This window comes from Otolemur garnettii, unplaced genomic scaffold (genome assembly GCF_000181295.1).
Source record: "Otolemur garnettii isolate 467f Iridium unplaced genomic scaffold, OtoGar3 scaffold00011, whole genome shotgun sequence".
Classification (NCBI taxonomy): domain Eukaryota; kingdom Metazoa; phylum Chordata; class Mammalia; order Primates; family Galagidae; genus Otolemur; species Otolemur garnettii.
In genome coordinates, this window is record NW_003852406.1 from 30,452,067 (window position 1) to 30,469,406 (window position 17,340).

The window sequence follows — 17,340 nt, forward strand, 5'->3', positions numbered from 1 at the left end:
CCGCAGCCGCTGGTTCGTGTTCGACTCGCGCCGCTGCTACCTCTACTACTTTAAGAGCCCGCAGGACGCGCTGCCCCTCGGCCACCTGGACATCGCGGACGCCTGCTTCAGCTACCAGGGCCCCGACGAGGCGGCGGAGCCGGGCGCGGAGCCACCCGCGCACTTCCAGGTGCACAGCGCGGGAGCCGTCACGGTGCTCAAGGTGGGACCGCGCACCTCGACTCCCCTTGCTTACCAGACTGTGGACTTGCCCGGTCCTCCCTCCTTTCTCCAGCGCCTCACATCCTGCCCTAGTCTGTCTTTCTTTCTCCACTTCTCCAGTTCCGTCCTCGTTCCGGGTTCATACCTTTTACCTGAATGTAGGCCAGTGTGATTGGGGCTACCCATTCTCATCTCCGTTACCCTAACACTTTGACCCATTATTTCCCTCTGCGATTTCCCTCAGGCCCCTCTGTCGTGTCCTCCCACCCTTACCATTCTGTGGCTGTACTGCGTAAACCTCCCAGGCTTCTATAACTGGAGGTTTCTGCCCCCAAGACCTGCCTTATAACTCCCCCTGTGACCTCGGTACGTTATTTAACCTTTCTGAGCTTCAGCTGCCTTTTCTGCAAATGGATATAGCAAGTAGTAGCTACCTCATAGGCTGCTATGTTAATGCTTTTAATGCTGTTTATGTTTATACACAGAGCCAGAGATGGCAGGGTTCTTAGGAGTAATCTACCACAGTCCCCTCCAGAGTGGGCAGGGATGCTTCAGCCAAGGTGATGCAGCCAGCAAGTGGCAGAGCCTGTTTTCTTGCTCTTTGTTTTGGCTGTGAAAGGTGGGACGGAGTTCCTTCACTCTCTTGTGCCTTGCTTATTTGAGGCTTCCTTACTCTTCCAACGGAGACACACATGTGGGTGATACGGTATAGGAACATGGGGCTAGAGTCAGTTCTGATGCTGAGAGGCCTTCCTATTCTTCGGTTGCCAGGGATGCTAGACCCCATCATCTCCTAGGAGCCCTTCTGCTTTGAGCACCGGGAAGGGTCTGGGCCCAGTCTTAGTGCTGGGCTGCCTCTCTCCCGGCTTTGGCTTTGCTCCCTGCTTGGTTCCTGTGTCTCCACCCTCACTGCTTTTCTCGCTTCTCTTCCGTTTCTTCCGTGTTGCAAGCTGGCTTTCCGCAGAGCAGCAGGGTTGGGCTGGGATGTGTGAAAGCACTCAGAGCTGGCCAAGAGGAGAGCAGAGTGGGCAAGCCCCTGGCCTTGTGAGCATGGGACTGTTCCCTGGGTCCTCCAGAGCCCATAGCAGCTGGAGCTGCTCCCCAAAGTAATCCTTAAACTTTGTTGACTGAGCTTTTGCCAGTTCCAGCAGGGTTTGATTCCCATGTTCTTTTGGGCTCCTCTCTATCTCTAAGTAGGTGCAGATAGCCTGTTTCTCTGAAGGAAGCCAAGCAGGGTTGCACATCTGCTAGCTCTTAGATAGTGTCTGCATAAACTTGGGGAGGACCCAGTGAGGGACTTTGCCAAAGGCAGAGGCTTGTTCTCAGTGTACATATGGATTGTCCCAGTGTTAGATGAATTTCCTGTGGAACTGTTTATTAACCAAGAAGATAGAGCATCCTGTTTCAGGTTTTTTTCAGAACTTCAGAGCCCTCTATCAGTTTTTCCATTTAAAAAATGTGAATAATGGAGGTTTCTGCATAAATAGGGTTATAAATTATAATGTCTGGAATGTGGCTTTAAACTCAAATGGACTTGAACTTGCAGCCACAGTCTGCTGCTCACATATGTTGGGCAAGTTACACCACCTCTTTGTCCCAGTTTTCTCTTTGGTCTAGTGGGAATCTTACCTTCCTTATTGGGTAGCTGCGAGGATTCTGGAAAATGTTATAGAAAATGGCTGGCACATAGTAGGTAAAACACCAAGCAACGGCTGAGCAGAGTGGCTCATGTCTGTAATCCCAGCACTCTGGGGCTGAGATGGGTGGATTGCTTGAGAATCAGGAGTTTGAGGTTGGTGTGAGCTGTGATGCCCAGACACTGTACCCGGGGAGGGGGCGGGGGGAAGAAAGAAAGAAGAATCAAAAGCAATGTCTTCGGCCAAATATGTAATATATTCAGGTAATGAAATATTATGCAGTAGTAAACATAAAGGAATTAGCTCTATATATGTCAGTGTGGATTGCTCTCACAAACATAAAAAGTATGTTTAGAGTGATACATTTATGTGAAGACTAAGAAGATCATGTGAACAATGCTAGAGATCATGAAGACATATGCTGTGTAAGAGGAGGGCTGCATGGTGAAGAGCCCTGCTTTCTCGGTAGTGGTCACCTGATGGGAAGAGAGGATGGACTGGGAGTAGGTACCTCAGGGCTTCCACTGTTCTGCAGAGTTTTCTTTCTCAGACTAGCTGATGGGTACATCAGCCCTTATTGTGCTATCGATGTTTCTGTATATTTAGAATATTTCTTTAAAAAAAGAAAATACATTTTCCTGTGGGTTACTGACTATGCAGGAGTAGTTTAGTATGTAAAATTAAATTGGTTGCAGAATAAGACAGAGTATCTGGGCCCAAGTGTTGGCCACATAAAAACAATGGAAGCATGGGCAACACTTTCAAGGGAGCAGGGTTTCAGAGTAAGGGTGTGTTTTAGGAGATAAATTTCAGTATACAGTAATTCCTTTTGATCTGTAGAAGTAAAAATGTTATGGTAATAAAAGTAGAAATTAGCACTTTATCTTTCTTTTCACCTTTCCAGTCTAAGAACTGATTGCCATAAGCTTTCATGCTTGCTTCATTTTAGGGCTACCCAGCCACAGTGGAGCCCCTGATTCCCCAGGATTATAGATTAGTGAGTATTTAGCTTTATTCAGAATTCAGCCAATTGGATGTAACAGATACCATTTGTTTTTTTTGACAGATTGGTTAAAAAGTAAAGAAAAATCAGCCTCTTCTTTCATCATATGTTTCTTGTTTTACAGCATTTTTCAGCCTTCTCTGGAGAAGCTGTGGTATTGTTGGGTTTTTCCAAAATGTTTTACTGCTTGAGTCTTAATGAAAACTGATACTGGAATTTCTGTGTAAACTCTATCCTAAACTCAGGGATCTGGTCTAGTGCTGAATTTTACAGATGAGGGACTGGAAGCCAGAGAGGGTGTGTGATTTGTCTGAGAGCATAAAACTAGACTGCCCTCTTAGACAGCAGAGACTCGGGAACAGTGGGTGTTCAAAAGGTGAGGTATTTATCTTGTTGTGAAGTAGCTAGTTTGTTTTGTCTGTTCTGACAAGTCCACCTTTTTTGACTTTGAAATGCAGATATTTGGGGCGGCGCCTGTGGCTCAAAGGAGTAGGGCACCAGCCCCATATGCCGGAGGTGGTGGGTTCAAACCTAGCCCCCGCCAAAAACTGCAAAAAAAGAAAAAAGCAGTTATTTTGGATTAGCTATGACTTAGTGATTCTTCCTTTTAATGCAGGATGACTGTCCTTTTCATGCATTAAGTCAGTACCAGGGACATTTTACTGCCCGATTCTTTCCCAGGATGGATAGTACCTTTTCTGGGCATTGGAAAGTGCTGCAAGGATCTGGTAGAAGATGATGATTTCTGTGTATGTATAGAGTGCCAGAGGCATGGTGGGAACCTTTCTGGGATCAAGGCCCCTAGAGTGTGTGACTGACTGACAGTAAAGCTTGAATAACCCTGCTCTTCCAGACCTCTGCAGCCTCTGGAGCAAGGAGCATTGTCAGATTGTTAGCACATGAATTTCCCCTCCCTCTTCCCCCCTCTCTTACAGGCATTTGGCTCTCCAATGGACATGTGTGTTGGTTTCCACGTCACACATATCTGAACAGCTGTACAGCCCTATTCTTAACCCTTGTTTGTGGGAAGGACGCACATTCTCTGGTGTTGAAACTGCTCGTAGCTTAATGGCAAGCATTTGTTAGCTTGGGTAATCATGGTGTGTTCACAACAAAATAGATGTGGTGAACCAACCTTCCTTGCTATATACAGTAGTTCTGCTAAGCCATTCTGTCCTGGGGCATCTGCTCAGGAGTCTTCAGGCATTATTTAACTTTTTAAATTATAGGGACTTAACTTTTCCTGGCTTCCCAATCAGTAAGTTCTTCAAAGGCAAGTACAGGGTCATGCTCCTGATATCACAGTGGCTTTTCTTCCCCCATGGCTTCTCTCACAGTCTTCATTATAGGAGAGTCTCCACCCTATTTTCTGCCCACCAGACAGTTGTAAGTTCTCTGAGGACTGCTCTTTGTATCCTCAGCTCCAGAGCACCATCTGGCACAAAGTGGGGACTGAATGTTGTGTCCCTGCAAAATTCATATTTGAAACTCTTACTCCCAGTGTGATAGTACTTGAAAGCAAGGTCTTTGGGAAGTAATTAGCTCATGAGGGTAAAGGCTTCATGAATGGGATAAATGCCCTTATAAAAGATATCCAAGAGTGATGCTCTCTGTCTCTCTCTCTGTATCTTTGAGGATACAGCAAAAAGGTATATCCTCTGCAAACCAGGAAGAGGTCCTTAACAAGAACTGCATTGGCCAGCACCCTGATTTTGGGTGTCTTAGACTTCAGAACTGAGGAATAAATTTCTGTTGTTTAAGCCACCTAGCCAATGGTATTTGTTATAGTAACCTGAACTAAGGCAAGGCACCCAGGTGGACATTTGTTGAAGGAATAAATAGAAGGTGGTCACCCAGTAAGCACTGCTTTTGGTATGAACTGTGACCTTTTAGAAGTGATCAGCCGGAACACTCTTACTGTAAGAGTGTTGTAAGATTGTATTGTAACATTGTATTAAATGGCATTCTTGCTTTGTGTCAGGGAGGTGGCAGCCATTCAGTGAGTGCCCTCTGAATGTACCAGAAATCCAAAAGAGGGTTTTGACTCACCATTCCCTAGAGGAGGAAGATTATAGGCAGCACCTGTATTTTCAGCTTTCTTATATTTCATGCCACAGGCAAGACTGTGAGGACACAGTAACAGCAGCAGTTAGCTTTAAATGTAAAGGGTCATAGAGTAAATATTTTTGCATGTTTTGCAGTCCATGCCATCTGTCATTACTCTGCTGTTGTAGTACAGAAACAAATCACAGAATGAGTATACCTGTGTTCTAATATTTATTTATGGACTCTGAAATTTGAATTTCATATAATTCTCATGTTTTACAAAGTATTTTGATTTTGATTTTTTTTTAACCATTTAAAAATGTTAAAACAATTCTTGGCTTGCAGGCTATATGGAAGTAGGGAGTGGGCTGCCTACATGAGCCTTGCACCATAGTTCATTGGCCTCGGGGACTTACTCATTTACTCCTTCACTGTGTGTGCTTGAGCACTGAGGATGTAGACTGAACAGGACAAACACAGTTCCTGTCCTTGCAGAGTGTTCAGTATAGTGAAGAGAGAGACATTAATAAAAATATAGCAAAAACAAAATAGCAAATACCAACCAGTGCTAGAAGGTTTGAGAGGAAAGAGATGTAATGTCTGGGCTTGGTGCCTGTGGCTCAAGTGGCTAAGGCGCCAGCCACATACACCTAAGGTGGCAGGTTCGAATCTAGCCTGGGCCCGCCAAATAACAATGATGGCTGCAACCAAAAAATAGCCAGGCATTGTGGCGGGCGCCTGTGGTCCCAGCTACTTGGGAGGCTGAGGCAGGAGACTCGCTTGAGCCCAGGAGTTGGAGGTTGCTGTGAGCTGTGATGCCACAGCACTCTACCCAGGGGGACAGCTTGAGGCTCTGTCCCAAAAAAAAAAAAGGGGGGGAGGAGAGAGATGCAATGCTTGTATAATAGAGGATTTTGATCTAATTTTTAGGAGGAGGGAGGGCTGGGCAAGGCTTCCCCAATGAAGTGACATTTGAGCTGAGATACAAAGATGAGTTGTGATTAAGCTGGGGGGAGTGGAGCAGGGGAGGAAGAGTGTTGTAGGGAGAGGAAGTGATATAAGCAGAGGTTCTTAGGTAGGAGGGCCAGTTGCATGTGGGACTCAAGGAATGCCAGGTGGCAGCTGGGGATGAAGGGAGCATAGACTTTGAAAGAGGCAGGCCTTGAGGTCATGGCAGGGTTTTGTTCTTTGTTGTAAGAGCTATAGAGTCAGTGAGGGGTTTTAAACTGGGCTTGACAAGTGGTTTATTTTCACTTCTCCCAAACTGCTTGTCTTAGCCAATGTAGGCTGCTATAACCAAATAGCATAAACTGAGTAACTTATAAACAAATAAATGTTTTTCTCACAGTTCTGGAGATTGGGAAGTCTAAGATCAAGGCACTAGCAGATTCAATGTCTGGTGAGGTCTCACTCTCTGCTCTAGAGATGGTGCCTTCCAGCTGTGTCTTCACATGAGGACAAAAGAAAGGAGTTAACAGGCTTCCTCAGCCTTTTATAAGGGCACTAATCTTGTTTCTGAGGGCTCTGCCCTCATGCCTTAACAACTTCCCAGAAAGCTTCACTTCTTAATATTGTCACATTGGAGATTAGGTTTCAACATAAGAATTTTGTTGGGACACATTCAGACCACAGCACTAATGGTTTGGTCATACATAGTATTTTTATTAAACTGTGTTGGAGAATTATCTTGTCTGTGTATGTATTTATATTTGTATATATATGTATGTATTTATATTTGTATATATATGTATGTATTTAAAGTATTTATATGTTGCACACTGGCAAACAGGTTTAAAAACTGGCAAATGCAAAATTAAAGATCCTTTAAATAATTGCTTTCTAAGCACCATTGTTAATGAGTAGGGAGGGGTTATGTATGGCTAGGTTTGCCCCATCCCAGTGGACTTCCTTTTCTGAAGCATTCCTGATGGCTACCTTAATTTCTTTTTTTTTTTGAGACACACTCTGTCATCATCCTGTCTAGAGTGCCCTGGTATCACTACATCATCATAGCTCACAGCAACCTCATGGTCCTGAGTGTGAACATCCTCCTGCCTCAGCCTCCTGAGTAGCTGAGACTGCAGGTGCCCGCCACCACACCCAGCTAATTTTTCTATTTTTTGGAGAAATGAAGCCTCATTCTTGGTTAGGCTGGTCTCAAACTCCTGACTTCAATCAATCCTCTGGCCTCGGCCTCCCAGAGTGCTGGAATCCCAGCTATGAGCCACGTGCCCAGCCTATGGCTGCCTTGTTGACTTATCTCACATTCTGCTTGCTGTGCTCACATTAGCATTGTCAGTTTTCTTCCCCTTTGAATGTAACTGTATATTGAGGGAGATGTCATATGTTCTGAGTAGAGATGTACCAACTCCCACATCCCCGAGGCTTCTGGCGGGGAGGTAGGAGGGACAGGTGTCTTCAGTCAGACCGTTTTACCCATTAGCTCCAGGGTTGTAGACTTCCCACCTCCAGTCAAAACAGAATGCTAACAGTGACCTTCTCCCTCTCAGAGAAGGAAAAGAACCCTGACATTATAGAAATGACTCTCAGACTGGGGGAGAGAAAAAACTCCTTGGAGAAGATGGAGCAGGGAGTTTTGTTGAGGAATTTTTCAGAGATTTATGTGGTAGGGACATTTGATTTTTTTTTTTTTGAGACAGAGCCTCAAGCTATCCCCCTGGGCAGAGTGCCATGGCATCACAGCTCACAGCAACCTCCAACTCCTGGGTTCAAGCGAGTCTCCTGCCTCAGCCGCCCAAGTAGCTGGGACCCCAGGCACCCGCCACAGTGCCAGCCATTTTTTGGTTGCATCATTGTTGTTTGGCGGGCCCAGGCTGGGGATTCGAACCCGCCACCTTAGGTGTATGTGGCTGGCGCCTTAGCTGATTGAGCCACAGGCGCTGAGCCGGTAGGGACATTTGAGTGAGTGTTTACCTAAATCCTATCAGAACTATCCTCAGCTGGGTTTGGTTTGCTTTAATAGAGTAAATGCAATATGGAAATGGAGACCTGGGGAATAGTGATGCTTCTAACTAGTGTTCTATGAAATACTATACCTGGATCTCTCAGTTCAGCAAACACCCTGGCAGTTGTATGTGTGAGGCTTTCCAAGGGGCAAGAAGCTGACAGGGTCCCTGGAGACTGCAGTTTCCAGGATCATCCAATAAGCAGTAGCTGAGGCCCTGGAAACCCTGAGTCAACAGGAGGGTCAAAATTAAGTTCCCCCATCTCATCTTTGAGCATCTAATGTTGTTTTCAACTAGAGCAGAAACTCCAAAAGGGCTGAGAGTTTTCTTTGCAGTTTATCAGTGGAGCTTTAGTGCTTAGAGGAATGCCAGGCACCATGTATATGCTCAACATACACTTGTGGGCTAAAAAAATGCTGCAAGCCCTCATCTCCTCTGCCTGTGTGTGCTGAGGGAGGAGGAGTGGTGTTCTTATTTCATGGTCAAAGGAAGATTTGCAGTGTCCATTTATTTAGCAAGTATTTTTGCTATGGACCGTCCGCCATAGTCAAGCACTGTGCCTCTTGCTGCAGATACAGCAGGGACAATTCCCCCTTGATTTAAGAAACTAGAGTGTTAAGACTTTAAAAATAAGTTTTAGCACAAGATATAATCAAAGAACTGCAAGAACTTTGAAGAAAACTTTGTAGTCCTCAGCATTGAAAGGTAAGTAACAAATGAATGTCTGCAAATTTTTTGATTCTGAGAGAGCCTGGCACTTCTCCTTAGTAAATGAAGGGGAGGACATCTGTATAGAAAATACTAATTTGGATGTGACCCAGGGTCAGAAATCTGTGTTTTATGTAATAATTTCTTAAAGCATGACAGAATTGGAGAGGTCTGTATGACTGATTATTATGAAAAAACTCCCTGGAGAAGATGGAGCAGGGAAGTTGGTAAATTTCGGTACTCAGACTTCATTCCTCTTGGGTCAGCAGGATGTGTTCCCAGTAATATGGAAATTGCCATCTATTCATGAGTTTGTACACGTGGCTATTTTCTTAACTTTTGTAGAGCTTGTGGGAAAATTGCAGTCCCGTGTGAGAAGAGGGAATTTGGAAGCTGAGATCCTTTGGGCTTCTTCTCTCTGCCCCTTTCCTGAGTGTGTGCTACTGGAGGAGCAGACTGCCCCCAGGCGAGAGCTTGTCCATCCAAGTGTGGTGTGGTAGGCCTGGCTCTGGACTGGAGGTGGGCAGGCCAGTATTATCAGAGATGTTGATCTTGGATTATAGGAATTATTTCTAGGCAGCAAGCCCAGTGTTCATCTCCCTCTCTAGCCCTCTAATGTTCAGGGGAGGCTGTGCTTGCAGAGAAGGTAGCCCAGCTTTCTAAATGAGTGGAGCTAGCCATCTGCCTAACACACTTTGTTGAGAAAGGCCCTGATGGGATCTAGCTGTCTATGGCCTCAGGGAGCTTGTCCTGGGCCTGTTCTGGGGTGTGATTAGGCCATTGTCACTAGTAGGCTCTGTGGGGGGGGGGAGTCGTTTGTAGAGGCCCTCAGGGATCTGCCTGCCCTGCCTCACATGATACAGTGAGGACACTGAGTCTCACAGCTCAGGGCAATCCTAACCCTTCTCCAGACACATGAACAATATTTTGCTATTTTAAGCCCAGCAGTTTGATGATACTTGCTTCATATGTCCATCTTGATCGATGAATAGAAAATCAAGCATATTCTCTTTTTAGTTGTATATAAGTATTCAAGTTGTACAATTAACTATTTTGTGTTGAGGCACAACACAGATTTTAAGAAGTTTAGTGTCATGAAGGCTGGAAATTATTATAACAGCATAGGCTGTAAACTTCCAGCAGGGGTTGGCTTGATAGGAAACACTAATGATGTTCCCCTGACAGAGGCGAGGCCTGGCGCATCCCTCTTGGGAGGTGACTTTGGTCTTCTCTTTGTTTACCAAGGCAGTAGGCCCTGGGTAGTTGGCTGTGCCCTCTAGCCTCCAAAGTGAGCCAGCTTTAAGCTTCACAGTTTACAGGGCTCTCTCATACTTATTGCCCCTGAAGTGACATGCTGTTAAGACGTGTTTAATTGCTGTCTTTCAAAGGGAAGCATCTCTCTCAGAACTTGAGTGTGGGAAAGAAGCACCCCCCATCCTGTGAAAATGTGGGTTGTGGGGCTTCTCCCCTCACTGTGATTTGGTTGGTAGGCCAGGTGAGTCTCAGGATCTGCATTTTTATCCTGCACCTCTCTGTGGCCTCTCTTTGAGAAACAGGGCTCTCCTTCAGATTATGAATGACTATTTGACTGCAAAGAAAAGGCAGCCCTGTTTGATGGTGGCTTTCCCGGTGGACTAGAAAATCACCAAACTGCTGGGTGGGTACCAGTAGAGTGTGAGCCCTTTTCCTTAGGTTAACACTCTGTGGTTTATGGCTGTATATCATCTTTGCATTCTGAGTTTATATGCTCCAGAGCAATGGTTTTTGGCCCAATTCTCTGCAGGTTGTGTGGTTTCTGTTTCCTGTGCCCATGTTAGTGGCTGGCAGGTACCATTTGTGTGGGCTGCTCCATGACATTCAGTGGAAAGTTCCAGGAGGGTCACATGTCCACTCAGCATCTTCAGGGGTCTCTGAGAGGATGAGTTTTATTGATGCCATCACCAAATAGCTGGCAATAATTTTTATTTTATTTATTTATTTGAGACAGAGCCTCAAGCTGTCCCCCTGGGTAGAGTGCTGTGGCATCACAACTCACAGCAACCTCAAACTCCTAGGCTCAAGCGAGTCTCCTGCCTCAGCCTCCCAAGTAGCTGGGACCACAGGCACCCGCCACAACGCCCGGCTATTTTTTGGTTGTAGCTATCATTGTTGTTTGGCGGGCCCAGGCTGGATTCGAACCCGCCACCTTAGGTGTATGTGGCTAGTGCCTTAGCCACTTGAGCCACAGGCGCCGAGACTATTTTTATTTTTTTGAGACAAAGCCTCAAACTGTCACCCTGGTGCCATGGCATCACAGCTCACAGCAACCTCCAACTCCTGGGCTTAAGCAGTTCTCTTGCCTTAGCCTCCCAAGTAGCTGGGACTATAGGTACCCGCCACAATGCCTGGTTATTTTTTGGTTGTAGTTATCATTGTTGTTTGGCAGGCCCAGGCTGGATTCAAAACTGCCAGCTCTGGTGTATGTGGCTGGCGCCTTAGCCGCTTGAGCTACAGGCACCGAGCCAGCTGGCAATACTTTTAGAACCCCTGGCTTTCATCTGCAGAGGGACAGGTAACCAGTGATGTCGGAGAACCATCTGACACTCTCTGAGACACCAGTTCTACCTTAAAAGACTGTTAGAAATCACTGTGAGTCCGAAACACTCTTGTGAAGTCACTGGAAGGTGAGGTGGGTTCTGGATCAGGCTTCCTTTCCCCAGATCTCTACTGGGTGGACCCTGGGAACCTGCCCCCCATCTTCAGTTTCTAAAACATTGTCTTAAGTTCCTGTGTCTTAGTTTTAGTTTGAAAAACATCAGAGCAGGGTCAGCACCTGTGGCTCAAGTGACTAAGGCGCCAGCCACATACACCTAAGGTGGCAGGTTCGAATCCAGCCTGGGCCCACCAAACAACAATGACAGCTGTAACCAAAAAATAGCCGGGCGTTGTGGTGGGTGCCTGTGGTCCCAGCTACTTGGGAGGCTGAGGCTGGAGACTCGCTTGAGCCCAGGAGTTGGAGGTTGCTGTGAGCTGTGATGCCATAGCTCTCTATCCAGGGGGACAGCTGGAGACTCTGTCTCAAAAAATAAATAAATAAATAAAAATTAAAAAAAAAGAAAAAAACATCAGAGCAGACAGTGCAGTATTGCATGGTGCACGGAAGCCACTGTGGGCAGAGGTGGAACAGGGCTGTCTGGTAGGCCACTGGTGTGGCTGCAGGAGTTTGTATTTATCCTGCTGTCTCCCTGGCTCTCCCGTATTGTGCAATGGCAGAGCTGATAGGGAGCCATAGGAATGTAGCCCTGTGGTCACTTGGAGGCCACGTGTTCCTTTTCTCTCTGAAACAGAAAGCATTTTAACATTTCCTGTAGGAAAGAGCAGGCTCAGAGAGCGGCCTCTGTCCCGATGAAATCTGCCGCCTGGCCTTGGTGGGCGGCCAGCTCCTCACCAGCTCAGCCGTCTTTATTGCTCCTTTCCTGTGAACTCAGGTTTGCACTTTGCTCTGTCTGTAAGTTCCTTCCCCCAGACAACCAGTCTTCATTGTTAGCCTCTATTAAACGGGAGAACAGCATTAAAAAGTATTAGCTGAAGATGGGTTTAAGAAATGCAATTCTTCTCAAGGTGTTTGCTTTGTAAAAGGGGATGCTTGAGTATCAGAGACGCAAAACTCAGACTAGCCCAGTGCGGTGAGGAGTCAGCACTTCCCAAGAAGGCTGTGTACTCCACCCAGACTATTCAGGGAAGTGGAGTGTGGGCTCTGAGTTTATGCTCAGCCTTTGAAAATAAGTTAGATTAGAATTATTTTAATAAGATATGACTATTTTGATAAGGCATGTGAAAATGTTAATTTTGAGACAGCAGTTTTAAATGGTACAAGAGAATTTATTGTGTTCTCTAGAGGAATAGAGGTTTGTGAAATTGCATTCCATTTTTGAAGTAGAGCAGCCTGGATTTTTTGTGTTAGTCTCTGTTATTAGGCTGAAACAGAAGATTTCAAAACCTTCCCAGGAAAAAATACATTTTTCCCCCCATTGGTCCTGGGCCAGATCCCTGAGATTGTTTCCAGGCTCATGATTTTGAAACACTCAGGAGAAAATTTGGAATCTAAAGCTATTTATCGGATTTGGGGTTATGGTCTGTTTTCCATTTGAATTTTGCTCTGTATTCTCAGGCTGCTTACAATAGCCTTGTGCTTTCTGTTGCTTATGGAAGAAATTACCTTAGACATTTCTTATAAATCCAGATATCCTTCATTAAGTTTAAGAAGCAAAAATTCCTTCATTATGAACAGCCATTTCATTCTTTTAAGAAATATGGGCGTATAAAACTATCTGTGCAATTTGAATTGTTTGCTGTGAGGTGTGCACACTTAACCCATCTGTATTTTTTATTTTATTTTTTTTTTTTTTGAGACACAGTTTCACTTTGTCAACTCTGGTAGAATGCCCTGGCGTCATAGCTCATAGCAACCTCAAACTCTTGGGCTCAAGCAATTCTCTTGCCTCAGCCTCCCAAGTAGCTGGGATTACAGGCACTCGCCACAATACCCAGCTGTTTTTAGAGACGAAGTCTCGCTCTTGCTCAGGCTGTTCTCAAGCCCCTGAGCTCAAGCAATCTGCCTGCCTCGGCAAAGCAACCTGCCTGCCTTGGCCTCTCAGTGCTGGGATTACAGGCATGAGACACTGTGCCTGGTCACCATCTGTATGTTACATTCTTTTTTCTGTCACTCCTTAGTGACTATTGTTCATGTTGTTCTTCTGGCTTGTACACATGGTAGGAATTGACCCTTTGGGAAGGAACCCAGAGTTAGGAACCACCCTAAGCGGGTGACCAAGGTGGTACATCATCATTTGTGGCATGCTGGAGGATTGAGTGAGTGGTTCTGTAAGGGGTGTCAGATGGCCTTTAGATGGAATGTTTGAACTGGGCCTTGAGCAAGTAGCAGTTTGTTAGGAAGGTATTACTGAGGTGGGAGCAGGAGTTGTGGAAGCAGAACTGGCTTGTGTGTATACCCTACAGAGCATGAGGCAGCCTGGGCCGGGGTACCATGCCTAGTTGTTTGGCACTTGGAAGCCATCAGAGAGTTCTAAGTATGTGATATGGATAACTTAGTTGGTTAGGTGTCTGGAGAGGGTATTAGGTGGTAGGCAAGGACAGTACCTTTAGTTAGGGCCACGTGTAGGCTATTGCAGAGGCCTACAGGTACATGGATCTGAGAGAATGACAAGGGAGTTCCTAAGAATAGGAGACCTGGCCATTCTATTAGGTTGGAGAACTGTTTCTCTTCCTGTCCATATTTGTTTATGTGTGGTCTTGTTATTGCTCACAGCAGTCTATTTTTAAAAAATAATCTTAGGGGCCTGGCATCGTGGCTCACGCCTATAATCCTAGCACTCCTCCTTTGAGAGGCCAAAGCGGCTAGATCCCCTGAGCGCAGCAGTTTAAGACCAGCCTGAGCAAAGTGAGACCGTGTCTCTACTAAAAATAGAAAAAACTAGCCAGATGTTGTGGCCAGTGCCTGTAGTTCCAACTTCTTAGGAGGGTGAGGCAAGAGTATCACTTGAGCTCAGGAGTTTGAGGTTGCTATAAGTTCTGACACCACTGTTCTCTACCCAGGCAAGGACAGAGTGAGATTCTATCTCAAAACAAACCAAATAAATAAAGAGAGAAAAAGAAATATCCTCAGGGTGTTATTGTGGCTAGAGCATCTAGGGCAGTGGTTCTCAACCTTCCTAATGCTGCAACCCTTTAATACAGTTCCTGTGGGTCGCGACCCACAGGTTGAGAACCGCTGATCTAGGGAAAAGCACTTTACAGACTGATGTTGTGCTCTCTGGCAGTAATACTATGCCCACCCCTCTAGATCTGATGTCTAGAGCCCTGCTTGGGTGACCAGCCTCTGGTGTGGGAGTTGTCTTTGCCCCTGAATCCAATATAAGGTTTTCATTTTCTTTTTTACTTTCTCTCTCTCTCTTTTTCTCCCTTTCTTTCTCTTTCTTTTTTTTTCTCCAGAAAGGATGTCATTCTGTTTTCTTGGCATCAGCAGCGTCATCATAGCTCACTGCAACCTCATACTCCTGGGTTTCGGCAATTCTCCTTCCCTTGGGACTACAGGCATGCACCAGCTAATTTTTCTGTTTTTAGTAGAGATAGGGGCTTGCTCTTGCTCAGGCTGGTCTCAAACTCTTGGCCTAAAGCAGTCCTTCTGCCTAAGCCTCTCAGAATTCTGGGGTTACAGGCCTGAGCCACTGCATCAATATAAGGTTTTCACTAATTGGGATCTTCAGCATTTCAATATTGAGAAAAAGCATAGAGGAACTTCTGATTCCTGCTGAATTGCTGAGGGTGGATTTTTGTTTTGGACATGCACTCCCATCCTTCCCCTTGATACAGCAGGTAACACAGACCCAGGGTTTGAATTTTGGCTGTGCCAGGTGGCTGTGAGATCTTGGCTAACATGACAGTGTGATAGTTGAGAACTTACTAAGCGCTGAGCACTGTTCTGAGCTTAACACATTTGATCCTTATAATGACACCATGAAGTCGGTTACTATTATTGTCATTTCAATCTTACCATCAAGGCCTGGACAAGTTAAGTAGTTTGCCTAACACTGCTAGCAAGTGGCAGGGGTAGGATTTGAACTCAGGCAGGTAGGCTCTAGGTCTGTGGGCAAGGTAGGCACCATTTTGGAAGATTGTGGTAAGGGTTAAATGACAGTGTTTATAAAGTGAAAGCACAGTGTCTGGCTCATAATAATTTTTTAATTTATGATGTTTAATAACAACATTGAATATAGATTGTGGAAGAGTCTATAATTTTATTCCAGCTTTATAAAGGAAATGTTTGCATGTATTTATGGGTAGGAAAATGTTCAGAAGGAAGTATGCCAAAGCGCTGATGGAGGTTTTTCCTGATGCTACAGTTGTGTTCATTTCATTTTCTTCTTTGTTTTTCTGTGTGAGTTGTGTGAGCAAATGTGAGTCGTTGTTATTATTCGAAATAAAAGGCCAAAATACGGTTTTTTACAAAGTAAATACAAGTAAGAGTGCCTCTTACCAGCAAATGAGACTTTCCTCAGCCAGGCCAAGGGAAGAGCCCTGCGGAGCTGCAACAGGGAAGCTCCACACCCTGCCCAGTGACTCGGGAGGCATTTAGTCTATTTCTGTTTCATTTTACTTCCAGTGCTTTTAGATACAGACATTTTCTTTGCTTACTTTGTGAGCGTAGAAGGGTCTTTACCTTCTTTTGTTGCTGGGGAGCTTAATCAGCCTTGTTAAAATTAGTGACTCCCTGCTGCTCCTCAGCCTGTAGCCAGTTCCCCCAGTTGGGTAGGAGAAGCAGCTCAGGACTCACAGTTTGAAGTGTCTGTCTTCCTGGTTTTCAGTTTTGGACTCCGTCTTAAAAGAGTGGCTTGTTTTCCTTGTCCACAGCATTATGGTGCACATGGGATTTGTTTTCTGAGCAGGAGTCTGATAGTGGCTGATGGTCCTTCAGTTTTAGCTGTTCCAGAAATACCTTCTAAGACTTTCCTATGTGGATTTCTGCTGTGCACATTGCTTGATTTTAAGTCAGATCATTAATAGCTTTAAAATTTGGTGGAAATCTACACAACTCTTGTTATAAAAGGCAGAAAGAAACTTAATTTTAATTGTGTAAAAATTTTCTGGTGGAGTGCAGTGGCTCATACCTATAATCTCAGCACTCCAGGAGGCCAAGGCAGGTGGATTGCTTAAACTCAGAAGTTGGAGACCAGCCTGAACAAGAGTGAGTAGAGACCCTGTGTCTATTAAGACCCTATTGTGGCAGACACCTGTGGTCCCAGCTACTCGGGAGGCTGAGGCAAGAGAATCACTCCAACCCAGTAGTTTGAGGTTGCTGTGAGCTGTGAAGCCACAGCACTCTACCCAGGGTGACAGCTTGAGGCTCTGTCTCCAAAAAAAAAAAAAAAAAAACACACTTTCGCAACTGATTTGATCTACAGTGCAGAATAAATGTCTGTATTTATACTTGGCCCTGTATTTTTGTGGTTTTGGAAATACAGTACTGATTTCTAACCATTTGGTGGGGCAAATGGTTAGAAATTTATTTATTTAGAATTTTTAAGGATTAAACTTTAGACACAGCTGATAATCTCTTTGCCATGCTTTAAAGAACTTTTGGAATTTTTACTAAATTCTTTGAAAGTTTAATACACAAGGATTTCTTAATCGTATACCTACGCATTTTATATTGATTATTATCCTGACCATGTTTCTCTCTGTGTTTTGCAGTAGGGCAGGGTTTCAGAGGGAGGAATTAAGCTGGACTCATCCACTTTTGTCCCCCACTGCTAACTGCTGGACTGGGCCCAAGTTAGGAGCTTAGTAAACATTTGTTGTCAAGTGAATGAACAAACATTTCATGTACATGGTCTTTTCCCCTTTTGGATTACTTTAGCTGGATTCCCAGGAATGGGATTGCCAGTCAAAGGACATAAGCTAAATTATTATAGCTTCTAAAATGTACTAAATTTTGATAAGTGGAGATTCTTTACCAAAGGGTCAGAGACCTGGGGGCCCACAGTGAAGTGTGTGTGAAATCATACTTGTGACCAAATGGCTTGATCCCAATAGTGAGACTTGTTTGAGCACCAAGTTTGGGGGGGTGAGGGTAGGGAGAGAGTCCCTGGGACCCAAAAGAAGAAACAGGTGACAAGGGCCATCTCAGACAAGAGTGAGCTTCTGGAGACCTGAGAACGGAGACTTGTGGGAGCAGCTTGGGCAGCCAGCTCTCAAGGACTGTTCCCACCTCAAGCAGAAT

The 17,340-nt window shown here is 45.1% G+C and overlaps 1 protein-coding gene across 2 annotated transcripts in view; it reads left to right on the forward strand.

Annotated features, from left to right (window-relative positions):
• Positions 1-6: 6 nt before the first annotated feature.
• Positions 7-17,340, forward strand: part of TBC1D2B (TBC1 domain family member 2B) — a 95,267-nt gene continuing 77,933 nt past the window's right edge. Inside the window, exon 1 of one of the 2 annotated variants that reach the window (XM_012801845.2) lies at positions 7-202. The gene's annotated coding sequence lies outside the window, so the exon portion shown is untranslated. Of the gene's footprint in view, positions 203-11,915; positions 12,029-17,340 lie in introns of those variants that run through there. The other variant, XM_023510071.1, reaches the window with a different exon arrangement.